A 27,551-nucleotide genomic window follows, 5' to 3' on the forward strand; every position below is an offset into this window, starting at 1 on the left:
CGAGTTGTGGACCATTGGCTCGATCGGATAATAGGGGGATTCATCACTGAGTTCGTGGTAGACACGAACATGAGCTACAGCGAAGCAGAATGAAGTTTTATCAAGGGACCGCGAGGTAAGTATATTAAATCTTTGAATACCTGGATTAAGATGTTGTTATGTGAAAAGCGGGTTATGTGAATACATAATTGGGATGACGAGGAGTGGAAAGATCTACAAAGGTAGTGGAGACTTAGAAAACAGTCCCTTAATTTCACCTTCGCAAGAGAGCAAGGAAGAGCTCGCTCGGGCCTCTCTGAGAAGCGTAGTCATTTTGATAAGGCAGTGCATTCTGCAGTTACTACCTCCACCCATGCCACCACCCACTTCACCTCCCTCACCTCCATCTCCACCTACTCCAGCTCCACCACCCCCACAGTTCAGCATGGTGAGCGTGATCAAACTACCCATATTCAGAGGAGTAGGGAATGAAGATCTAGACCAGTTCTTGTTCATGGTAAGAGCAGGGTGGGAAGCGTAAGGGGTCACAAATGACAACATCAATAAAGCTACATTGGTGAGTGCACTACAGGATCGCGCATTGACATGGTATATCAAGTGCTCTAACGACCACCCAAACACAAGGATAGTAGAGATCCAGAATGCATTGAACAGAGAATTTAGTCGACTGAAATCAGAGACACAGTCAATCATCGGGTTTAAAGAGATCGTGATGCTTCCAGGCGAGACCCCTTGGGATCTGGATCAACGGCTGAAGAGTATGATCCGTGAGGCTAATATGACTCTAACAGATGCCCAACATTGTGCATGGTTTGTGGCATCCCTGACACCACACTTGAGGACGGTGCTGTCATAACGGAAAATTTCCACCCAGGTCGAAGCGTTGGAAATGGCGATGAAGTTGCATGAGACCCCAATACAAGACCCTGAGTTGGGAGTTGAACAAATCCACACACAACTATAGAATCTATGCCTAGAAATGCAGAGTTTGAAGCAAGATATGCCACCACATCCAGAGGCGCGCGAGGAATTATGGTGCATAAAATGCAAAGGCCAGGGCCATGACAAGGATCACTGTCTAGTATTTGCGAACTACTTGGCAGGAGGGGGACCAATGTCATTGTGACCAGAGGCATAGGTAGGGTCGAGTGTGACACCCGCGTTATGGTGCGTGATTTGTCAGATAGGAGGAAAACACATGATGGAAAATTGTCATTTGCTGCAGAAGTATACATAGACTCCCCAGTAGTTGTTTTGTAATTTATGTAGGTCGACGAGCGCACTTGTCGCAGCTATGAGCTAATGATGGATTAGACCCCAGCCTATAGGGTGCAGACAAAAACACGAGCCCTCAACCCAGCTGCGGAGATGGCGCACCCCGGATTTCAGGGGCGAGGTCGAGGACGAGGAGGAATGGGACCAGGAAGGTGTCGCGGATGGTTATTTTGTTAAAATTGCGGAGGACCGGGGCACTATGCCTGCGATTGTACTAACCCGACGAGGATATCCTATTCATACTATGCTTAGTTTGATCATGAGATAGTTTATTGTCCTATGTTGATCACACAAATGCGTGAAAAAAGGGGTATTTTAGCCTCCTCTGACCTAGAATATCCAAATGATGAGGTTTGAACTGTGTGAAGAAGACCTGAATGTGAACATGATGCTCAAAAGTGGCGTGACCACAGGGGAGGATAAGGGGAAGAAGCCAGAGGAAGATACATGGGTTTGCAAGGCTCCCACGAAGGAACCTAATTTTGACCTAGAATGTGCAAAGGAGACATTCATGGAAGCTAAGAAGAGCTTCATGGAGGCCTCCACTTTAGGTAGTAAGGATTAGCCAGAGCCAGGAATGGATCCTTAAATTCTTACTATCTTTCTGGAGACATGCATGAAACTACTGCACAATAACAAGGTAGTTAATGGACTAAAGGAGAAGATCACCAGGAGCGCAAGGTCAAGAGAACCGCGCGTAGTCTAGAAACTGGGAAAGCATGCATTGCCCACTGGGAGGGAAATGAGATTTGACAACGCAGATTGGTGAGTACGAGATGGATCAGGTAATCCTAGACCTGGGGTCGAATGCTTATGTTTTACCTAAGAAAACATGGGAACGCATGGGTAGGCCCGCGTTGCAGTGGTCCCTTATTCAATTATGAATGGAAAACCAACAAAATATTTTTCCCATGGGGAGGTTACAGGGGGTAATAGTTGATATTCAAGGCGCGAGCACACAGATGGATTTTGAAGTAATGTAGATTGTTGATGAAAACAATCCCTATCCTGCATTGTTGGGAATAGACTGGGCCACTGATATGAATGGAGTCATCAACCTAAAGAAGTGGAAGATGATATTCGAAAAAAAATCACTACGCGTAGTAGTCCCGCTAGACCCAGAAAAGGAGTGCGCTACACTGAACCAGTGCACAACGATGAAAGCGACGATGAGCTGGATTGTATTTACCAGATAACAGCATGAGACCAAGATCAGGTGAATTCGACTGTAGATGGGAGAATCTTGTGGGAGCACGACAGCTCATGTACTTCGAATTCACATGAAGAAGTAGAGCATTGACAGAATTGGTTGCATGAAGTGACAATGCTAAATTGCAACATGATGATTAGATCACTGCATTGTGTAACGACAGAGGCAAGGGAACTGCTAACATATGATGGAGTGACAGTGGTGGATGAATTCCTGGAAAAATTTGAAAGCGTAGTACTGGAACAGCAACGATACGGTGCGTTGGAATGGGCACTGCGCGCAACACACACATGATGGTGGAGTACACATCAGGAGACCGTTGTAAATTGGCACAAATGTAGGAGGTGGATGCGCCTATGGTTTGGAAGCCCCCAACATCAAATGAGAGCTGGGAAACCAAGAAAAAGTAGCTTGCGTGCCCACCTATGTCGTTGGGTGCAGACGTGTGCTGTGCAGTCCACATAAGCACACCCCAAACTAAGGATCAAAAATCGAAACTAGACGCAGTAGCAGGAAAAGCGATGCGCACCACAAACATTCCACATAGAAGAATTTAAGAAGGTATGCAAGATCCTAAACAAGGTTCACCATGTTAGATGAATTGATTGAGACCTACGCATACCAGCGGCCCGATGGGCCTCTAGGGCAATGTACAAGAATCTAAGCACGGAGACGATCCCGAAGATGACGAGCAGAGTTGAGGCCATAGTTTTGGGAGGAAGGAATCCTCACATAGTTGGAAAAATATGTAGGGACTAGGAAAAAGGAATTATGCAGCCACGTGAGGTTGAACATATGCAGATTTAGGAAGCCATTCGACAGGGGGACCTTAAGTTTCGCAAACTTAAAGATCAGATACAATTGAGGAAGAAAAGTGTGTCAATGGATACAGAAATCAATGAACTGGAAACAGAATCTGTGCAAGCATGCCGTGTCAATAAACTAAGAATGATAGGATAAGATATGGGCCGAAAAAATACTGCATTAGAAGATTTTCGCTGAGAATTTGTGGCTCTACTACCATGGCTGCGACCACACATTACCAGACAAAGTAACCAGGGGAACACACTGCATAAGGAAGAACATGTGGCGCTGAATATCATGAGGGAAATTGAGGAGTGCCCGTGGACTGGGATGGAAGGTGCATTGAAGCCTCGCACAAGTGGTGTAACCACCTGACTATCCGTAGAGAGCACAATCTTAACGCTCCAAGTAATTGAAAGAGAGTGCGGGACTATAAAAGAGTTTGTATGGGAACGACGCAATAAGGAGGTTCTGCACAAGATCAGTATGTCACAGGGGTCGCGCCCGCACATGGGGGGGCTATGCTGCCATGTGGGTAGGTTTGGAAGTGACCGTTGGTGTCACTGTTCATGACAATATGTCCATGTTAAGACAACGAGGAGTGGGTAGCGGGAAATTAATACAGCAAGTCAGAACTAGATTTTGGATGATCTACCGCCAATCTCAAACTAATGAGCCGAATGAGGGGGGAATGGTTGAAATTTAATTCAAAAATGCCTATAAATCACAGGTAGTTATCCACTGAACAACCCTTGGTGTTTAGAGAATTCAGTTGGTGCACTATCAATTGGGTATGGACCTTACAAATTTAGAGTCTTTGAGAGAAAGTTCAATGTTTAAGACATTGTCGAAAGAGACACAGGACTTCCTGAACAGAGTGAGGTCGACAGCCAAGGGAGCTATGTAGATCACTACGTCGCCAGTGGGGGATGCACCAGAAATTCCTAAATCACCCCAAACGCCGAGGCCCAAAAAGGATCCACAAGCAACAGGACTAGTTCGCATGTCTCTGCGAAATCCATGGTTTGGTAAACTGTGTATGGAAGGCAAGGGCAAGACGGTTAATCTTGAGACAGATGATATTGAGGAGGAGCTCCGGGCCTTCATAGAAGAGATTGAACCAGATGAAGAAATGGAGTAAGATATTCAGCCAGTGCACACTGTAGCAAAAATGCCAAAGGATTTGGATGTTGTTAAGAGCACACTTGAAACCCCACTCCTCCCAGAAGGAATTCTGTTTGAGGGTTTAGTCCTGGGTCGCGTGCCCACAATGAAATTTGAAGATTGGGACCTCATGGACAATGGAATGTTCCCACATTTGGAGACTAGCCAACTCATGAAACAAAGCAAGGAGGGGTTAGTTATAGCGCTACAGCCACGGAAATGGCTGCACGGGGTGGAGGAGTTTGGGCTACTCCACTTAATATGGATTCTCCACTTTCACCGGGCACCAATCATGATATTTGTCATCAAGTAACTACTTTTCCTAGTGCATGATAGGTACTTGTGGCTGGAGGAGCCTATTCCCATCATGACAGAGCTTATTGATAGAATTTCTTAGCTCCCCTGTATGGGAAGGGACCTCGCGGAAATAGCTGACAAAAGTAGAGACTTGCCGCTCGCAGAGGCCATGAAGAAGAAATATAAGTTGGAGAAAAAGTAGAGGGGCTACGTCATTACTAGCATTCAAGACAAAGGGGTGTGTGTAGCCACCCAACTGCTGGCAGGAAAAGTGATGAGAAAATGTTGTGGCAATGAGGTACCAGCAACGGTCATCGTGTTGTCCAAACAATGCGCAAAGGGGGTATAGTTCAGCTTGGTGCAGTTCCTCTGTGAGGAGTTTCTAACGAACTACAAGGAGGCCCAGGAGCAGGGTAAGACCTTCCACTATGCATGGTTTCTCTTATCCATCTTGTTGGTTGCAGGGGAATTGCCTGAGGACAGTCAGTTTCCTCCTCTTGAACAGGACTTGCCAGAGGCAACAAAATACGCGTCGCTCTGGGCGACAAAGGATGCCACACGAATCTGCGAGACCAAGATCTTCTGGATACTCATGGAGGCAAGCATCCAAATGTGGATTAACAAAAGGCCATGCCTATCCCCCACGGTGTATGACAGTCTGCGGAGCTTTGCAGACTTTAAGGCGGATATGCACAATGTGTATATCAAGGTGCAGAAGGATCTGGAGTAGAACTGGACCAAAATCCCTTTCATCGTAATTGATGACGTTGTTTTCGCGGTGCTCAACTCATGGCCACCTGAATGGCATGCCCTGGATCTTGCAGCACATGATGAGACAATGATACAAAGACAGAAGGATGCCGCCAAGTTACTAGCACAACAGAAGAAAAACTAGCAGTTTGCCAAGGAGGTAAGGGCTTCCCGTGAGGCAGCGAAGGCCGCTGCAGAGTGGACCAAGGCCGCCGAAAAAGCAGTAGCAGTTGGAGCCACCATGACACAGGAGGAAATAGGCCCAGACATTACCACAGGACAAGGGACAGATGACATGATCGAAAGCATGAACCAAAGCACGACATCTACACAACTGAAATGGCCACGCGGTATGGAACTAATAGGGCCACAGAAGAAGACCAAAGCTTCCAAGCTGGATGGGGAACCTATTACACTGACAGACGGTGACCTATATAGCATCGGTGACACAGTTCGCAAGGTCATCAAGGAAGTGCTCCAGGAAGTAATGACAGAGCAACATAGTGTGTTGGGGGCCCTCAGGGCACAACTGCAGGGACTTCAAGTGAAACCCCCACAAGAAGGAACGGTAGTCACCTACGGTTTTGCGGGTACATCGGCAATAGAGCAGTTGTTGTGGGAAAAAATGGCTAACACTGTCGTGTTGCCGGAAGGAGCATTGACCGTAGACACCACAGAGGATAGAGCCGTGGTGGGCTGGATCAATGGACTTGGCCTAAACTTGGTTGCCCTTCCACAAGATATATTATACCAGTTGTAGGATGGAGCGATAGAAGAACTCTACGCTATGGAAGGACGCGTAGTGAAAATGCTCAGTAAATATCGAATCAACATCAAGCAGCTTAGCCTACAAGGCGATGAAGCGTTGGTGCAGAATCATTAGCTAGAGAAGATCATAGAGGAAGCATGTCGCTGCACGCTAGAGATAGAAATTGTGACCAACCTACCAATAGGAATGCGGATCCACAAATTGGCGAGTGGATTCCGTGAGGCAAAGGAGGAAGCAATGAGCATCCAACTGGACCTCAACCTGCAAATTGCTAATGTGTGATTATAGGCACAATCATCCATGCCCCCGGAAGTTCGGGAACAGTGCACTGACGTTATCCAAAAGGGGTTGGAGGAAATAGGACAGGTAGTGCAGACCTGTACAACTCTGTTGGAAGAATCCTTCAAGGTCCTCATCACCTTACAGGAGGACCCCACCATACAACACCTGGAAATAGAGGCGTAGGAGCTTCAAATGCAATATGACAGTGTGCGCAGAACATCACAGACAGTGATCCTGTCCTAGCGACTAGCGAAGCTATAGCAGGTGAAGGCGTTGAAGGAACAAGTGGATGACATCCGCCAAAAGGAGGCAGTACTTAAAGCATGCATCCAACCTTGGATTGATGAGGCCTTCCTCATCACTACTGACATTGAAGGAAAGCTAGCGCAGATGAAAGTGATGCAAGATTTATGATAGGGATTTGCCTCTAACAATGAGCATTCAGTTGAGCAAGTACAGTAGATCCAGCAAACGGTACAGTAGTGCGCTACGAACCTTCACGCAACCCAGGCACAGTTGGAAGGGCTTCGTGCCAAGATCGTTGCAGAGTGACTCAAGACGAGTCATAATGATTGTGTTGGGGGCCTGTTGGGCAGCGGATGTGCCCATAGTAGGGTTTTGGGGCTTAAAGCCCAAGTTTTGGTCAATGTGATGTAAAGACTCCGCGAAATGCGCGCACAAAGCGTGAAATTTTAGGATGAGTCATAGGGTTGTCTGCCCTAAAATAGTGTAATTTAATGTGAAGTTGTGTTGGCCTACCCATGGTCCGCGGACCAAGGAATTGTATAAATAGAGCGAGGCACTAAGTGTAAAGATAGTTTTTTGGGAAACCAAGTAATAGATAGATGCCAAGGCATGGTTAGAGGATAGAAGTAGATTTGAAGTGTATTGGGTCATAGTAGTAGGAAGAGGCTTTGCAGCTCAGTGCGCAAAGGCCTAGTAGAGTTCGCAGCTGAGTGCACGGATCCCTACAGCTGAGTGCACAGGGCGGAGTCGGGTCTGTATTGAACTGAACTTGAAAAGGATTTTTAATAAAGCGAAGTTGATTAAGCATATTGTGCATCTATTTTGTAGATCTGTATTTCTATGTTCTGGTTATCTTTATGCATTTATATTGTTTTTGGTTACACACACTTATCTGAAAGTGAATAAGTAATATGAATATTGGGCCTGCACAAACTAAGTTAAAGCACTAATATAATAGCACAATAAGAATTGGGATCAAGATAATACAAAGGTGCACATGAGTTGCGAAGGATAGAAATCTGCACGGGGCAGCGCAACATGCAGGTTAGGATCGCGAACCTCCAAAACCTTCAACATGACATCCCTAGGGTGTGGAAACCTGGTTCCAACACCCTCCCATACTACTTTGGGTGAGACCTCAGTTCATGCTCTGCGGACTGTTGCCGGAAGGGCCAGTAGTACCGGGATTTTCTTGGCTAAACTCACTGTTGAACCTGGGCCAAACCCCACGTAGCCAACAAGTTATATGCTATTGCATTAGACATAGCCAAATTTGCAGGAGTTAAAGGATAGATAACAGGGATGGCTTTTCTAGAAGCCTTGGAATTTGATTTAATCATCTTAGATTAAATCAAGCACTTGTTTCTCACCAAGCCTAATTTTGAAATATATACAGAGGTAGATGAAACATTTAGGAAGATGGTAAATGTAGAAATCCCAAGTGAACAAAGATGGTATCAATTGTGTGAAACAATTGAGTAATTCCTCATTCTGATAGAAGAACAACTCATCAGTGCTTTTAGGATAGCTCATTAGTGTTTTCAGGCGAGATCATCAATAGATTCCCAAAAGATAGAGCCATCTCTTCAATAGTTTTTTGGTTCCTATTATATTTTTCTATTTTTGTAATTTTGTACTAATTTGGTATTCTATTCCAAACAGATTGTAGATCTTTTGTAATTTTTTGTATAAATAACTCCTCCTTTGTGTTATTATGGGTTGAACCCTTGAACAAGTTATCAAGCAGAACTGTACTAAGCTGTAGCATTTCTAAAATAATAAAAGATTCTGGATTTGCCTCATATGGTCTGTCTCTCAGTGAGTTGTATTTCATATTTTCTATTCATTATGTTTTCTTCATATAATTTAAGCCTTTTGCAGTTATCTGATTTAAAATTTAATTGAATTTCAGTTTAATTTTGAATCCTCTGTGAAGTTGTAATTTAAATAAGATAATAATTGACACAACTATATGTTATTGTAAATTCCTCTTTGAATATAAATTACCCTAGATATCTATAATAGTTTGATTATATTTTGTTGATTAAGAAAGCATTGTTTCCTTAATTTCTTCTTGTAAATGGTTAAATACTCAATTCGAATATTAAATCAATTATATCTCTTCACACTCTACTTTTCCATCCCATGAAAATCAAACTAACCATGTGCAATTAAAGAACAACCTTTAATTTTATCAAAAAGTTGTCTAAGTTTAAAGAACCTATTTATAAAATAGTTCACTTGTCATCCATTCATTTAAAACAACAAAACACTATAGATTCTTTGGCATAACTAATTGAACTTAGGTTATCTCAAAGGACAATAGTACCCGTATTAGGGTTCTCTGATAATTCATCTCTATTCAGGGTCTCTCCCCATGGATTCGAGACTGAGGAACATATTTTACAAAATTAAATGCCTTTATAATAAGAACTCCCATCATTTAAAAATGTTTTGGGGGGTTTTCATAGCATAGTCAAGGGTCACATTTACAAAAAAATAACATTTATTACAAGAAAATGACAATTGAAATTCACATCACATATGACACAAAGGAGAGGAACATAGGTGAAGAGTGCTCCATTTTGAAATATATAGAACAACTTTTTTATGTCCTATTTCCAAAGAAGATATTATATCTTGATACAAAAGGCCAAAATTGTTGACAAAAGAGAACCATGTATTGGAAAATACATGCTAATACATCCCAGACAGTGTCCATGAATGATGAGGAGTGTTAGGGAGTGTTAGGAGATCACAAGGGAGAACTAGATCAAAATACATGGAAATGAATGAACAAGAGTGTGTGCCAACGAGTGTCAACGAATTCTAGGTGTCTCAAAGATAAAGTGTGTTAGGAGAAGGTCAGAATAGGACTTGTAGGAGGCAAGCCTATGGTTACAATAAGGGAATAGAAAAATAAATTTCAAACAAAGGGAGACTTTTGATTGGGCACAACATTGTTTTTCCAATGACTTTGTTGGGTTCCTAAGTCGCAAAAAAAATAAGGCTATCTATGAGGGCATGAAAGCTAGGGAGTGCTAAGGTGTGCCAGGGAATGCTAGGAAGTACTAACATATGCTAGATAGTTCCAAGGCATGATAGGCATGCCAAGACAAGCCAAGTGCTAAGGCATGCCAATATGTGCCAGGTGCCATGGTATGGCGTAAACACATGCTAGGGAGTGTGAGGGCCAAGTATCAAGGAAACACAATCGAGCACTAGTTTCAAATGCATGGAAGTGAAGTGTTAGCAACTCTGGACATTTTTGTCAAGATACTTCATTCAAATTTTAATGTTTTAAATCAAAGGGGATTACTAGGGTTAGTAGGTTTGAATGATAAGTTGATTAGATTAGATTATTATTGCAAGGAGTTATATGTTATTGCAGTAGACAAAGCCAAATTTGCAGGAGTTAACAGATAACAGGGAGGACTTTTCTAGAATCCTTGGAATTTGATTTAATCATCTTACATGAAATCAAGCACTTGTTTCTCACCAAGCCTAATTTTGAAATATATACAGAGGTGGATGAAACATTCAGGAAGATGGTAAATTTAGAAATCCCAAGTGAACAAAGATGGGATCAATTGTGTGAAACAATTGAGTAATTCCTCATTTTGACAGCAAAACAACACATCAGTGTTTCCAGGACAACTCATCAGTATTTTTAGGGTAGATCATCAACATATTCCCAAAGGATAGAGCCACCTCTTCAACATTTTTTCGGTTCCTATTATATTGTTCTATTTTTGTAATTTTGTACTATTTTGGTATTCTATTCCAAATAGATTGTAGATATTTTGTAAAGTTTTGTATAAATAACTCCTCCTTTGAGTTATTATGGGTTGAACCCTTGAACAAGTTATCAAGCAGAATTGTACTAAGTTGGAGCATTTTTGAAATAATAAAAGATTCTGGATTTGCCTCATATGGTTTTTCTCTCAGTGAGTTGTAGTTCATCTTGTCTATTCATTATGTTTTCTTCATACAATTTAAGCCTTTTGTAGTTATCCAATTTAAAACTTAATTGAATTTCAGTTTAATTTTGAATCCTCTGTGAAGTTGTAATTTAAATAAGAGAATAATTTACAGATCTATATGTTATTGTAAATTCCTCTTTGAATATAAATTACACTAGATATCTGTAATAGTTTGATTATATTTTGTTGATTAAGAAAGCATTGTTTTCTTAATTTATTCTTGTAAATGGTTAAATACTCAATTTGAATATTAAATCAATTATACCTCTTCACACTCTACTTTTCCATCCCATTAAAATCAAGCTAACCATGTGCAGTTAAAGAACGACCTTTCATTTTATCAAAAAATAGTCTAAGTTTAAAGCACCTGTTTATAAAATAGTTCATCAGTCATCTAATCATTTAAAAAATCAAAACACTATAGATTCTTTAGCATAACTAATTGACCTTAGGTTATATCAAAGACAACATCAGAGAACTGTTGCCGGGGAGTGAAGGGTTGAAACTTAAATTTTCCCTGCGGCAATGATTTTCCCTTTTCCTTTAAGGTTGTTGGGAAAGGGATCCCCCAAAGAACAGTTTTGGGGCTAAAATCCCATGTTTTTGTCAAATTTTGTAATAAACTTGTAAAGACTCTGCATTTTGTGGTCGCAGACTGTGAAGGTGTCATAAGTCATAAAGGGTTGTCTGCCCTTAGTTTTGTAAAGTAAAAGTTGGCTGTAAAAGATCTACCCATGGTCAGCGGACCATGGGATTGCATAAAAAGAGCTAAGCTCTAAGTAGTTTGAGAGTCATATCATGTAAGAGAGTCATAGCTCTAAAGTAAGAAGTCTAAGTTTTGGGTCGTAGCATAGGTAGAGGCTATGCAGCTAAGTGCGTAGAGGCCTAGGGTGGAAGTCCGTAGTTGAGTGTGCGGACCCCTACAGCTGTGTGTGCAAGGTGGATAGATTCTGTAAACGCTTAAAGATATCAATAAAGAGAAGTGTTCTGCAATGTCTGGGTCTTTCTTCCGATTAATGCATCTTGTCATTTTATGTATGAATTTCCTTTATAATGCTTATATGATGTGCGAATGAATGAAATTACATTGGAAAAATGAATGCAATTAAGGATATCTACTTACACGATGCTAACTACAATTATTTAATAAGACAAGTAAGACACTTAGACTAGTTTGGGAATCTGCACGGTATGCTGCCATAGTAGCGTGAAAGTACCTGATCCACAAGTTAGGGTTGTGCGAAGGTCAATCATACCTTTTCACTGAGGTACTGAAGGGTGGAATAAAGGGATCATCTGGCAAGCTCTAGAGCGAAGTGACCCATGTGAAGGTAGGAATAGAAGGAATAAACCGACATCACAACCATCTCAGGGTGCAGACACTTGGTTCCAGCATCCCCTCATACTGCTTCGGGTGAGACTTCAGTTCACGCTCTGCGGGTTGATGCTGAAAGAGCTAGTAGTGTAGGGATTTGTTTGGCTAATTAACATTGAACCTGGGCTAAGTCCCATAAAGCCAACAAATGGTTCCGTTGCCAGGACCAGAATCTACATAAGAGATGTCCGATGTCGTATCACTGGAATCCAACTAAGAAAGAGATTGGATACTAGTTGGATAGGAAAATCCACAAATTCATGGCATAAGAAAATAGAAGTCTGCGGCTGATAAAGGAACAATAGCTGGATAGGTACCTATATACAGAGATCCAAGAGATCTTTTTTTTTTTCCTTTCCGGTTGAGCTATACGAGTGGATCGTGAAGCTAGCAGATAGCCAAGAAAGGTGGAAACTTGACGGTCCTATTGTGTGGACCTCAAAGCTAGTACGGAGGTTGGAAGCATCTGAGGATAAGATCGCCCGCGTTGTCGATCATTAGCTCGATTGCATCATAGGATGATTTGTAACTAAATTCGCGGTCGATACCTTAGTCAGCTACAATGAGGCAGAGCGGCGCTTTTCCAAAGGACTGCGAGGTAAGTACATGAAATCTTTGAATACCTGGATTAAAATGTTATTGTGTGAAAAATGGGTTATGCAGCTACCTTGATGTTTGGGGCTACACGAAGCAAAAAAAAATACAGGAACGAAGGAAAAAAGGGTCCTGAATATAGTCCATAGATTTCACCTCTGTGAGGTGACAAAGAGAGAATTGCCTAGGTTTCTCCACGAAGTGCTCTTTAGCTAATAAGACAAGATTCACATGATTTGCACCTCCACCCAAACCACCTCCAACTTCACCACCATCACCTGTGACTTCACCCATACCACCTCCACCTCCACCACAGTTCAGTATGGCAAATTCAGTGAAGCTGCCTTTATTCAAAGGCTTGGGGAATGAAGACCCAGACCAATTTTGGTTAATTGTAAAAGTTGTATGGGAAGCTCATGGCATTACAGATGATAACTTGAAGAAGGTGACATTGGTTAGTGCTATGAAGTATCACGCGCTAACCTGGTACATCAAGTACTCTAATGATAACCCAAATGTTGGAGTGGCGGACATCCACACCACACTGAACAAAGAATTCAGTAGGCCTAAATCTGAAGCACATTCTATTGTGGGGTTTAAGGAAATCGTGATGCAACCAAGCAAGACACCTTGGGAATTAGATCAGAGGTTGAAGTGTAAAATCCATGAAGCTAATATGAACTTGATAGACGGGCAACATCGTGAATGGTTTGTGGCTTCACTACTTCCACACTTAAGGGTTGCGCTGTCACTACAGAAGATAACGACTCAAGTGGAGGCCTTTGAGATTGTAATGAGACTACACGAAACCATGATGCAAGATCCAAATCTAGGGGTTCAATAGATCCATGCACAGTTGAAAAATATTTTCCTTGAGATGCAAAGTTTGAAGCAGGACAAAACAGTTCGACCAGAGGTGCACGAAGAGGTATGGTGTCTGAAATGTAAGAGTCAGGGGCATGACAAAGACCATTGTCTGGTCTTTATGAACTATATTGCAAGAGGAGAACCAATGCTTTTGAGGTTGGAAGCTCAAGTAGGACCGAGCGTGGGGCCTGCATTATGGTGCGCTATCTATCAGGTGGCAGAACAGCATGCCATAGATAACTATCATTTACTGCAGAAGTTTGTACAGATACCACAACAACTGTTCTGCAACTTTTGTAGGTCGATAGGACATGATGAGTGAAACTGTAGAAGCTATGAGTTGATGATGGATAGAACGCTTGCCTATAGGGTTTAGGCATAAACATGGCCCCCTAACTAGAGCGTAAGGATGGTGAGAATGGGCTTTTAGGGGCGCAGATGAGGCCGAGGAGGAGGAGGACCTGGAAGAGGTTAGGGACAATTGATTTGATACAATTGCAGAGGACCAAGACATTATGCCCACAATTGCACTAACCTAACACATCCGTCGTGCAAATATTGCACTCTATTTTATCATGAAATGGAAGACTATCCTACGCTGATAGCTAGGATACACAACAAAGGTGCACTACCACCTCCACCGACTCAGAACCTACAGATGATGAGGCATGAGCCATATGAAGAGGATCCAAATGTGAATATAGTGCTCCAAAGTGGAATCACAATAGGATATGACAAGGGGAAACAACCCAAAGGTCGTACATGGGTGTGCAAATCTCTGGCAAAGGAGGTTGAATTTGATTTGGAGTGCACATGTAAAACCTTAATGGAAGTGAAGAAGAGCTTCATTGAGGCCTCCACCTCAGGGAGCAAGGATAAACCTGATCAGGAGATGGACCCTTCTATGCTTACAACTTTCCTAGAGACCTACATGAAGTTACTGCGCGATAGAAAGGCTGTGAAGGGGCTACAAGAGCTCATAAATAGATACGCCAGAAACACTTTGGCTGAGCCACGCATAGTACGAAAGCTTGGAAATCATAAAACAAGGATGCGATGGGAGATGAGACTGACCGCACATATAGGAGAGTATGAGATGGATCACGTTATCTTGGACCTGGGGTCAAATGCGAACGTCCTACCGAAACAAACATGGGAACATATGGGAAGATCCACAGTGCAATGGTCTCTAATTCATCTAAGGATTGTGAATCAATAGAAGATCATCCCCATGGGACAGCTACAGGGGGTGACTGTAGATATTGAAGGTGCGAGCGCATTGGATGAATTTGAAGTAATAAAAATTGTGGATGACAGCAACCCCTATCTTGCACTCCTTGGAATTGATTGGGCTATTGATATGAACGGGGTAATCAACCTAAAGAAGTGGAAGATGATATTTGAGAAGAAATCGCTCCACGTAATAGTACCCCTAGATCTTGCTGAAGGATCGCGCTATACTAAACTAGTTTGCAATTATGAGAGTGATGTGGATCTAGACTGTATCTATAAGATAACAACACAAGACCAAGATTGGGTGAATCCCACCGCGGATGGATGAATTACATGGGATCACGAGAGTTCATGCACCTTGGACTCTAATGAAAAATTAGAGCGCTAGCAGAATCAGCTACATGAGGTGACTACACTGAGCTGCAACATGATGACCCGGTCGCTGCGTTGTGCGTCGTTAGCGGTAAGAAAATTTCCTACTTATGATGGCCTGAATGATGTAGGTATTTTTCTGGATGCATTTGAGAGGGAGGTACCTGAAAAGCAACACTTCTAGGCGTTGGACTAGGCACTACGTGCTACGCCTGCAAGGTGGTGGGGTATGCAAAAGGGAAGCTTTGATTATTGGCACGAATGTAGGAGAATGTTGAGAACTCACTTTGGGAATTCAGAGATGCGAATGACAAACAAGTATGATGGGTAGGATGATCCGCATGCATACTTGGCCAAATGGGCTCAGGCTTATGCAGAGAAGCCCCAGCCTGAATGGGTGCACTTGTTCTGTCACACCCTGGATGTCATCCCGATGAATTGGTATGTAGAAACAGAGCTCTGCCATGGTATAGGTGAATGGGATATTCTATGTGAAGGATTCATAATGACATTCAGTTTTGAAGACGAGTTTGACTGTATTGATGAGGTGCTGCAAGAGGTGAAAGCAACAATCTTTAGGATACCACAGGATCCTTTAGACCTGGTTTAGCTTGAGTGGGCTACTCAGCTGAATCACGCGCTAGAATTCTATAATGTAACCGCTGAAGAAGAGGATGAGGATCCACGAAAGATTAACATCCCAGAAACAAAGGGTCACCGCGAGGTTGAATGTCCCCAGGTTAAGAATCCTGATATAACTGTGCCATTGAAAACGAAACAGGTAAACATTGGTACAGAGGCAGAGCCGAAATTCGCAAAGATTAGAGATTATTGGGATGACACAATGGTGTATAAGGTCATTGAATTGCTCCGCAAATACCAGGATTTATTCCCTACCAAGTTTACAGATCTAAAAGGGATATTCAGAGACCTAGGTGTTATGGAAATCACATTGAAGCCCGATGCAAATCCGGTTAAGCAAAGGCCTTACCGTCTCAATCTGAAGTATAAGGAAAAGGTTTGCTTAGAGCTAGATAAGATGCTCACAGAAGGCATCGTTGAGCCTATGGAAGAATCTGACTGGGTAAGCCCCATGGTGGTAGAGGAGAAGAAGCATAAGGATGAAATAAGGATATGCATGGATGTCATAAAGTTGAATGATGCTTGCCTACATGATCCTTTCCCGACTTCATTCACTGATGAAGTGTTGAATGTAGGTGGCCAAGAAGAATATTCCTTCACTAATGGGTTCTTGAGGTACCACCAGATCAAAATTGCACCAAAGGATAGGAGCAAGACAACCTTTGCGACTGATTGGGGTTGTTTCCAGTACACTGTAATGCCATTTGGGTTGAAGAATGCGTCTACGATTTTCTCGCACGTAGTTGTTTTTGCATTCAAAGAGTTTATTCATAAGTTCTTAGAAGTATACTTTGATGATTGGACTGTGTTTGGGCTAGTGAAACACCATGTAGTAAGCTTGCGCCTGATGCTGGGTACCTATCGAAGATACCAGATCGCACTCAATCTGAAGAAGTGCTTATTTTTGTTGCTTTTTGAACCCTGTTGGGTCATGTGGTTTGCAGACAGGGACTAATGGTAGACCTCGTGAAGATCACGGTGATACTGAACTTGGAAGCACCAAGGAGTGTGAAGTAGTTGCGTGCTACATTAGGACACACAGGATATTACAGAAAGTTTATCAAAGGCTATGGCTAGATCACCACGCCTATGGAGAAATTGTTGAAGAAGTACATCACATTCTGTTGGAAGGAGTATTGTAAGAAGAGCTTGGATATATTAAAAGAAAAAATGATCATTGTGTTGATTCTAGTCTTCTCGATTGGAAGAAGAAGTTTCATGTGCATTTCGATGCATCATGTATAGCAGTGGGAGCAGTACTGACACAGGCTGGTGGAGAGGACTTGGACCATCCTATAGCATTTGTAAGTAGAAGATTGTCCAAGGAGGAAAATAACTATTCCACCACTGAGCGCTAAGGGTTAGCTATGGTATACGCGCTCCAGAAGTTTAGGCGCTACTTGCTGGGAGGCCATTTTAAGATGTATACACATCACTAAGCACTGAAGTACCTGGTCAATAAGCCTGTTTTTGGGGGGAGAATCTGCAGATGGTTGTTACTATTCCAGGAATATGATTTTGAAGTTATTGTGAAGCCTGAACGACTGAACACAGGACCAGACCACCTGTCGCGCATTGAAATAGGGGAAGAGCCCACTAATTTGGAGGAGGGATTTCCTGACACGTAGCTATTTGCATTGTGTGTTGTGAATGGTCATTTTGAGGATATAATACACCTCCTAATGACAGGAACTGCCCCGGAAGGATACAATATCCAGTAGAAGAAGGAATTAGTGGTACGCACGGAAGATTTCTCTATCATTGTTGGGTATCTATAAAAAATGGGGCCTGATGAGATATTGCAATGATATGTAATTGATTTTGAAAGAAGCAACATCCACGCGGATACTCTTGGGGGCACCGCGGGAGGACATTATGCAGGGAGGGCGACCGAGCAGAAGATTCTATGCACAGGATTGTGGTGGCCAACCTTCCATCAGGACTCAAAAGCGTATTGCAAGGCATGTGATGTGTGTCAAAGGACTTGCAGGCCATCAAATAGGGATGAGATGCCTTTGAATCCACATATGACATTGCAACCCTTTGAGAAGTGGGTGATAGATTTTGTGGGACCCATTCAGCCCCAAGGAAAGATGGGAGCGAGGTACATTTTCACCACGATGGAATATTTGACTCGTTGGGTGAAGGCACAACCTGCGAATGATTACACAGGCATGACTGCTATAAAGTTTCTCTTTGAGCATGTACTAATGCGATTTGGCTGTCCAAAGATCTTGATGAGTGATTTCGGTACACATTTTCTGAATGACATGATCAGCGTGCTGATGGAGGAATTTCAAGTATATCACCAAAAGAGCATGCCTTATCACCCGTAGGCTAACGGGATAGTGGAATCATTCAATAAAGTGTTGGAGAATGTGCTGGCCAAGGTTTGCAATGCTCAGTGAAGTGATTTGGACCTGCGCATACCTTCAGTACTGTGGGCTTATCGAACGGCATGCAAGAAGTTGACTGGAAAAACTCCCTTAAGACTTCTCTATGGTGTTGAAGAGGTAATGCCTATGGAATATATTGTGCCTAGTATGCGCATAGCAGCGCTCATAGGTATGATGGATCATGGAGCCCTGGAGGAAAGGCTCGCATAGCTGTATGAACTTGAGGAAGAGAGATTCCTAGCTGGATTTCACCAATAGGTCCAAAAGTATGCACAAAATCCTGGCATGATCGACACATTAAGTTGTGAAAATTTAAGGTAAATGACCTGGTTTTGTTATATGATAGTAAGTTTGATAAATTTCCAAGGAAGTTCAGGATTGACTAGTTAGGGCCCTATGTCATTAAGGAAATTATTGACAGAGGAGTGGTACAACTGGTCAAATTGAATGGAGATCCCTTCCCAGTAAAGGTGAATGGCAGTCAATTGAAGCCATACAACGGCGGTCCGGCTATGTGACTAGATGAAGGTAGCATAGTATTAGCACTCCAGGTAGCTGAAAGGAGGCGCGGGACTATAAACCACATTGCCTAGGTTGGGGAGCTGCGCGATTGGAGGATTGTGCGAAGCAAGGAAGTATCACAGGGTTTGTGGTAGCGTGAAGGGTGTTGCGCTACCCAGGGAGAAATCATGCAGGTTGGCTGGAAAGTGACCATTAAAGTCACTATCCATGATTTAACGGAAGAAATGCGGCCAAATGGAGTGGGCGGCCAACATTTAAGATGAAATTTATGGCTCAGTTCCTTGAAAATCTACTGCAAATCGGGCATTAATGAACCAAATTTGGGGGGAACGGTTGGATTTGAATTCAAAATGCCCTATAACTTACAAGTGGTTGTTCAGTGAAAAACACTTGCCATTTTGAGAATTGAGTTTTTGAGCTTTCAGGCACATGAGTCGCGAGAACTATGACCTTCCGATAGCCAATAAAGTATTTGAGACATTACCAAAGGAGACATAAGAGTTCTTACAGAAAATCATGTCAATGCCTACAGAAGCTATAGATACCAAAGGAGAGGAGTCGGTGCCGGAAATTGAGATGGAGGTACAAGTAGCTGATCCAGACATCGCTGAAGTACTGGCCAAAGTTCCCAAATCGTAGAGGATTCCGAGACTGAAGCCTTCCCCCACCAAGGAGACTGCAAAGGATAAAAAGGGAAAGCAGCTTACTATACCGGTGCATGCATCTCCAAGGAGAAACACACCAAAAACCACCGCATATGAGAAAGGCAAGGCCATAAATTTGCAGTTAGAGGAGGAAGACATTGAAGACATCCCGATGGACGATGAGGATGTGGGAGTTGAAGTAGAGAAGGTTGAAACCCAGGATGCGGACCCTATTACTCGGTTTCCAGAGTACATCCCTTTGTGCAAGCCCAAGACCAAGGTGTTGAAGGACATCGATGAGAGTAAGACTCCCCTAAAAACCCCTCTATTGTTGGAGGAAATTATTTTCAATGGAATGTGCTGAGGACAAGTGTCGCTGCTGAAACTTGAAGACTAGGACTTGGCCGATCATGAGAAGTTCCCACACCTGGAAACTGAGTAGCTGATGCACCGTATCATTGATAAAAACTCTGGAATGACCGCATTGGAGCCACGGAGGTGGCTTCGAGGAGTAGGCAAGGCAGGGTTGGTCAACCTGCTTTGGGTGCACACTACAACTACACCCCGATGACAGTTTTGGTCATCAAGCAGCTGTTGTGCTTGGTGCATGATGGGTGTTTGTTGCTAGAGGAGGCAATACCCATCATGAATAGATTGATTCACTGCATAATGTGATTTACTTATACAGTCAAGAATTCGGCCATGATATTTGGCAGAAACGGTGGCGAACAGGCTCTCAATGAGTCTATGAAGGAAAAATTTAAACTGGTGAAGAAGCCGCATGGTTATTCTATATTCAGCATCTGTGACCTGGTTGTGAAGGTAGCCACATATATCCTAGCATGGAAAGTGATGACGAAGTGTCACGCCAATGAGTTACTAGCGCCTGTTGTCGCGCTAGAAGCACAGTGCGCTGAAGGAGTCCAATTCAACTGGGAGGACTACCTTTGCAAAGAGTTCCTAGTGAACTACTGCAAAGCACAGGAGCTTAGCAAGACGTTCCACTACGCGTGGCTCTTGCTGTCAATTGTGCTAGTAGCATGGGAGCTGCCAGAGGATAGCCAGTTCCCTTCAGTCGCAGCAGACCTCCCAGAAGTAGCGAGTCAGGGATAGCAAGATCTTTTGGAACTTGATGGAGATGAACATCTGGATGGCCATCAATTGCAAACCGCGATTGTCACCTACAGTGTACGACAACCTGCAAGGCTAAGCCAAATTTAAAATAGACTTCCATCGAGTATCCATCAGGGAAAGGAAGGATCCTGCGTATAAATGGTACAAATTGCCTTATCTAGCAATGGATGACACCATTGATGTGCTGCTTGATCAATGGCCGGTAGAGTGGCGTTCTACAACAGACTTGGCAGTGGGAGGGATCAAGTCCGCCATGTAGAAGAAAAAGGAGGATGCTAAGCTTAATATGACACAACTGGCTGAAAAGAGGAAAAAGGAGGCCATTGATAGGGCCCAGGCGGAGTGCGAGGCCACGCAGAATACAAGGAAGCAGACAGGTGGGACAGAGTGGGGCTTTAACAAAGGTGTAAGGTCACCTGCACCTAAGACAGAGGAGGAGATAAAATAGCACGGTGCGGGCCCTCAAGAGATGTCCTCCCACATCAAGCACCCAAGAAAGCTGGAGAAAGGAGGGCCTAGGAAGAAATCAAAAGTGACACAGACCTCACTAGACCCCATCACATTAACAATGGGTGACTTGCATGATATCGGTGACACAGTGAGGGATGTCACCATGGAGTCCCTACAACAATTTGAGCAGTAGCAACAGATCATCTTGGGGGCTATCCAGAAAGGGTTGCAGGAGTTCCAGACCCGCGCATCATAGGCTGGCACTGTATCTACGAGCCTGGCTATCAGCACTTCAAAGGCTACTGAGATGCTACGCGTGAAGGCCTCCAGTGCAATAGTGTTGCCTAGTGGAGCATTGACCACAGAGAATGAGGCTAACTACCCATTGTCCACACCCTAAAGGGAGTAGGGTTGAACCTAGAAGCACTCCTGTGTGAAGTGCTCCACTTCTTGCAGGATGGAGTGATTGTAGAGCTGAGGGTTCGTAAGCACTGCACCCTCCAGGTGATCAATGAACAACGGATCAACAATGAGCAGATGGCACTACAAAGAAATGATGCCATCGCCGCTGAGACCAAGGTGACCAATCAGAGCAAGCGCATTATGCAGGTCATCGAGGAAGCATGCCGAATGGTCCCATAGTTGTCCATTCCAGAGGAGGAGCCAATCACAGTACACATCCATAAGCTAGCCACAGGGGTGTGCGACACTCGTACTGAGATGGCGCGGGATTAGTTGGAGTTGAACTTGCAAATCACAGAGTTACAGTTGAAGGCCCAGCCTTCAACTCTGCGAGAAGTGAAGGAGCAACAAGCGATCACTATCACAGAAGCAGTAGCGGCGGTGGATAGTGCAGTAGCACACTGCACGCAATTGTTTGAGCAGACATTTGAGGTCCTGATTAGCTTGCAAGAGGACCCCAATGTATAGCAGCTAGAGACAGAAGTGTGTGAGCTACAATAGCACTATGATGAGGTCAAGGGCACAGTGTGAACCATTGTGCTAACATAGAGACTAGCCAAGTTGTAGGAGGCCAAGCAGCTGAAGGAACAGGTGGACGTAGCTCTGCACAAGGAAGCAATACTGAAGGAAAGACTAAAGCCCTGGTTGGATGAGGCTTGCGTAGTGATAGGATCTATCGAAGGTAAGCAATTCAGTAAAAGCTTCAGGCTGACAATGTAGTAGCAGTGATCGAGCAGATAATGGAAGACGCGAAGCAAGTGGCCACATAGAGCACAACTGAGGTTGCGGTCATACGAGTCAAGCTAGAAGGGCTTCGTGCAAATATCTCTTCACCTACCGAGTGACTCAAGGGCGAGTCATGATGTTTGTGTTGGGGGCCTGTTGGGTACGGGATCCCCCAAAGGACAATTTTGGGGCTAAAATCCCATGTTTTTGTCAGATTTTGTAATAAACTTGTAAAGACTCCACATTTTGTGGTCGCAAAGCGCGAACGTTTCATAAGTCATAAAGGGTTGTCTGCCCTTAGTTTTGTAAAGTAAAATTTAGTTGTAAAAGATCTACCATGGTCCACAGACCATAGGATTGTATAAAAGGAGGTAAGCTCTAAGTAGTTTCAGAGTCATATCATGTAAGAGAGTCATAGCTTTGAAGTAAGAAGTCTAAGTTTCAGGTCGTAGCATAGGTAGAGGCTCTATAGCTGAGTGCGTAGAGGCCTAGGGTGGAAGTCTGTAGCTGAGTGCACAGACCCCTGCAGCTATGTGCACATGGTGGATAGATTCTGTAATCGCTTAAAGAAATGAATAAAGAGAAGTATTCTACAATTTTTGGGTCTTTGTTCCAATTAATGCATCTTGTCATTTTATGTGTCAATTCCCTTTATAATTCTTATATGATGTGTGAATGAATGCAATTACATTGGAAAACTAAATGCAATTAAGGATATTTGCTTATGTGGTGCTAACTACAATTGTTTAATAAGACAAGTAAGACACTTAGAATAGTATGGGAATCTGCACGGTACGCTGTCATAGGACCATGAAACTGCCTGAGCCACAGGTTAGGGCTGCGTGAAGGTCAATTGTACCTTTTCACGGAGATACTAAAAGGCAGAATAAAGGGATCATCTGGCAAGCTCTAGATCGAAGTGACCTACACGAAGGTAGGAATAGAAGGAATAAACTGACATCACAACAATCTTAGGGTGCAGAAACTTGGTTCCAACATCCCCCCATACTGCTTCGGGTGAGACTTCAATCTGTGCTCTACGAGATGATGTCAAAAGGGCCAGTAGTGTAGGGATTTTTGGCTAATTAGTGTTGAGCCTCAGTCACACTCCAACAAGCCAACAAAGGTGAATAAAGGATAGGATATTGGTCAAAATATTTCACCTGGAGATTCCACTGGTCCATGTTGGCTCCTTTTAAGCATACTAGATCACGTTCTGATTCTGATATTGTTAACCCTTTACCAGATCCAGAAAGACTTATTAGGGGAGCCTCTTCAAGGAGAAGACATAAATCCTCTTCTTCTTCTTTAGCTTTACACCTTAAAGACATATCATCTGTATATCCTTTTTCATTTGTGCCATCCAATCCTTATTGGATTGAACTACCTCCTAGGGTTTCTGAACTCCATTCAACAGGAGTAGATCTTCCATCATCCTTTTTAATACAATCACTTGATTCATATCAAGTCCCATCCATTCCTATCAAATCACCTTCATCTGAGGAAGAATTAGGTTTACATTTACCTGAATTCCAGCCTATAGACTTCATTTCTCAAACTCCTTATTTTGTTTCATCAACCTCTATTAATCTTGAAGAGACATTCTTTGTCTATTCAAATCCTTTGTTTGATAATAAGGAAGAATTTCCACTAGGAGTTCAAAAGTTGGTTATTAAAACCCCATTGAAATCATCAAGGAGGTCTCCTCTCTCTTTTTCTCCTCCACATAATAATACCCCTACCGATTCCTCTTCATCACCTTCATCTTCATCATCTTCCTCTTCTTCATCATCATCCACCCACTCACCTCACATTCCTCCCGCCAATATGCCTTTTCGACCCATTGTGAAAGCAAGGTATGCTGCTCTAGTTCTCCCTAGAAACTTGGAAAATTTCCCTGATGGATATCGAAAGAATTTACCAAGATTTAATGGAGAAACAGGTCCCTCAACAGAGGATCATGTATCAACTTTCCTAGATTTTGTTGACAATATGAACATAGAATAGGAAGATGCTTATATGAGATTATTTGTGCAACCCTTAGAAGGAAATGTTAGGATCTGGTTTAGGCAAATTAGAGCTGACTCTATTACAACATGGAATGAGCTCATAACTATCTTTAAAAATCAATGTGGGGTAAATAATGATCATGTTTACTTTCTCACTGAATTTGAAGAATTGAAGAGAAACTGTGGTGAACCAGTTGTTGAATTCATCAAGAGATTTAATAAACTCTATCATAAAATGCCTGCTGATTGTAAGCCGCTAGTAGCATTTGCAAAAGTCATATTTTCCAAAGAATTTGAAGATGAATTTGCAGTCATGCTAAGAGAAATGGTATCTAACACATTGGAAGACATGCAAACAAATGATATAGAGGTAGAATCTAATAGGTCTGCTTCTGGAAAACTTAAAGCTAAAGCAGAGAAAGAAGAAAGAAAATTAAAATCTAGGATTGATGACTTATCTTCTTCCAAATCTAAACTTGAAGATCAAAAAAATAATGAAATTACATCTTTACTTAGAAACCTTTCTAATAGGATTTCTAAAATTGAAACACAACCTAGAACTACTCAACAAACTGTTGTCAGACCTCAAGTTCAAACTCAATTCAGAAGAACACCTCAAATGCAGATTCTTCAGAGACCAGGTTCTGATCAAAACGTTCAACCACTCTTGTTAATTGATGATCAGTAGCCATAAGATACAGGCCCTTTAATCACTGAATATCTCAATAATATTGATTCTTTAATAGTACAAATGGAAATAGTTCCTTCATCTTCCCCGCAGTCTTTGGACAAGAACAAGGAGATTCTCAACTTTCAAAATACCAAGCATTGTCTAAAGTTCTAATTTTAGAATTAAATAAGAGGTATGATCTAAGATATATATGAGGTCCAGTAGACCTTCAAAATCTACCACTATAATTGAACATGCACTAAAATCTATTCAAACACAAACTCCAACACCTCAAACTATAGAGTCATCCACTGAAACCTTTTCATCTGACAAGACCATTTTGACAACTTTCAATATTGAAAAGGAATTGTAAAGGGTCAAGATTCCTATCCCTTTAGCTGAACATTCCAAAAAACATGGTTATAAAATTCAAGTGTCTAAATCGATACAGTCCTCTACTGTAGATGTTGAGGGAGATGTTATTAGTTTGCAGGATGAAAAGCCTTCAGTAGTGTTTGGCCCTAGTTCTGATATGATTGATGAAATTGTTCCACCATTTTATGTAACTCTAAATGTCAATGACTTTCTTTTGTATAACTGCATGCTAAACTATGGAGCTTCTCATAACCTTATGCCAAAGGTAATTATGGACCAACTTCAGTTACAAGTTACTCATTCTTAGCATGACCTTTACACCTTTGATTCAAAGAAAGTACCATCCTAGGATTGATCAAAGACCTAGTTGTGACCTTAGCCCAAATACCTATCAAGTAGACATAGTTTCATTGATATTCTTGCCAATTTTGGCATGCTCCTATCTAGATCATTCTATGATAAACTTGGAGGATCACTTTAGATGGACATGTTTTTTGCTACTATTCCAGTCTATGGAGGTGAACATTTAAGGTTATATAGGGAAGTCAGATTCCTTCATATTGTTTGTAGGCATGATCAAGCAAAAAATCACCCTATATATGTAGTGGATCAGGATTTTGGTTGTTTTCAATTATCTTTACAAAATTCATCAAACACTCAACTTGCCATTGAAAATACAATTTCCAAACCTAAAATTATAGAATCGGATATCTACAACCTTTATTTTGATGGCTCTTGCTCAAAGGAAGGAGCAGGAGCAGGAATTGTTCTAATTTCACCAAATAAATAAAACATAACTCAGTCATGTAAACTTGAATTTGAGGTCACCAATAATGTGGCTGAGTATGAGGATTTTCTTCTTGGTATTGAGCTAGCTAAGAGTCTAAAGGTTCAAAACTTGAGTGTATTTTCTGATTCTGAGCTAATAGTGAAGCAGGTTAGAAATTTGTGTCAAAAAAAACACCCAAGACTTAGGTCCTATAGAAATGAGGCTTGGGATACAATTGAAAATTTCTTCCAAGGATTTAACATAACTGCTATACCCAGAGATGAAAATATGCATGCTGACTCACTAGTTGTCTCAACAAGCTCTTTCAAAATCCCTGAGCCAGTATTGTTAGAGTACCAGATTCAAGTCAAGTATAGACCATCAATTCCTGATAACCTAAAACATTGGCAAATTTTTGAGGATGATGAACAATTAAAATCTTTCCTTCAAGTCATTGATGAATTTTCAAATATGAAAATTGAAGAAGATCAAAAAGATGTTCAGGAATCAAATCACCAAAGTCCGGAAACTTCATTTAGTCTTAAAATTCTTGATCATGATATCATCCAATTATCTAATAATTTTATTCCTAAAGGATTAGTTCCATTGGAAAAATTATTTGATAATAATGATGTTTCTAAGAACCCCTTATTTAACTCACCTGAAGAAGAAATTGAAGAATGCAATATTGGGACTTTGAATGATGTGAGAAATGTTAAATTGTCATCAACCTTGCCTTTGGATGTAAAAATCAAATACTTGAATATTCTTAAAAATTATAAAGATGTTTTTTCTGGTCTTATAATGAGTTAAAAACTTATGATACATCTTTGATTGAGCATAATATTCCTTTGAAACCAGAAGCAAAACCCTTTCAACAAAAACTAAGAAGAATAAATCCCATACTACTTTCAACTATTGAGAAAGAGCTTAAAAAGTTGCTTGATGCTCATACCATAGTACCTTTAAGGTATTCTAGCTGGGTAGCCAACCTAGTTCCCGTCAGAAAGAAAAATGTTGAGATTAGGCTATGCGTAGACTTCCGAAACATTAGCAAATCATATTTAAAGGATAATTATCCATTACCCAAAACAGATCATCTACTTCAGAAAGTTTCAGGTGCAAATAGGATTTCTATGCTAGATATATTTTCCGGTTATACCCAGATCATGGTAAGTCGATATGACCAAGACAAAACTTCTTTCACCACTCCTTGGGGTACATTCATGTATGATATAATTCCATTTGGGTTGACAAATGTTAGAGCCACTTTCCAGAGAGCCATGGATCTAGAATTTGTAGGTAAAACATCTGAATTTACTGTCATTTATTTATATGATTTAATTGTTTTCTCTGATTCTGATTAAAATCACTTAAAACACTTGAGCAAGGTTTCTGCCATATGTAGGAAATTTGGCATATCCATCAATCCGAAGAAATATTTATTTGCTACAAAGGAAGGGAAATTACTAGGGCATATCATATCCAAGGAGGGAGTATAATTGACGCAAAGAGAGTTTCACCTATTCAG

General features: G+C 41.9%; 1 pseudogene; it reads right to left on the reverse strand.

The window, feature by feature from the left end:
- Window positions 1–4,294, reverse strand: part of LOC149229028 (uncharacterized protein At1g01500-like) — a 137,599-nt pseudogene extending 133,305 nt beyond the window's left edge.
- Window positions 4,295–27,551: the final 23,257 nt, after the last annotated feature.

The sequence above is a fragment of the Pinus tabuliformis genome, chromosome J (assembly GCF_031772625.1).
Source record: "Pinus tabuliformis cultivar Carrire ecotype Pingquan chromosome J, CPIR1, whole genome shotgun sequence".
NCBI lineage: Eukaryota > Viridiplantae > Streptophyta > Pinopsida > Pinales > Pinaceae > Pinus > Pinus tabuliformis.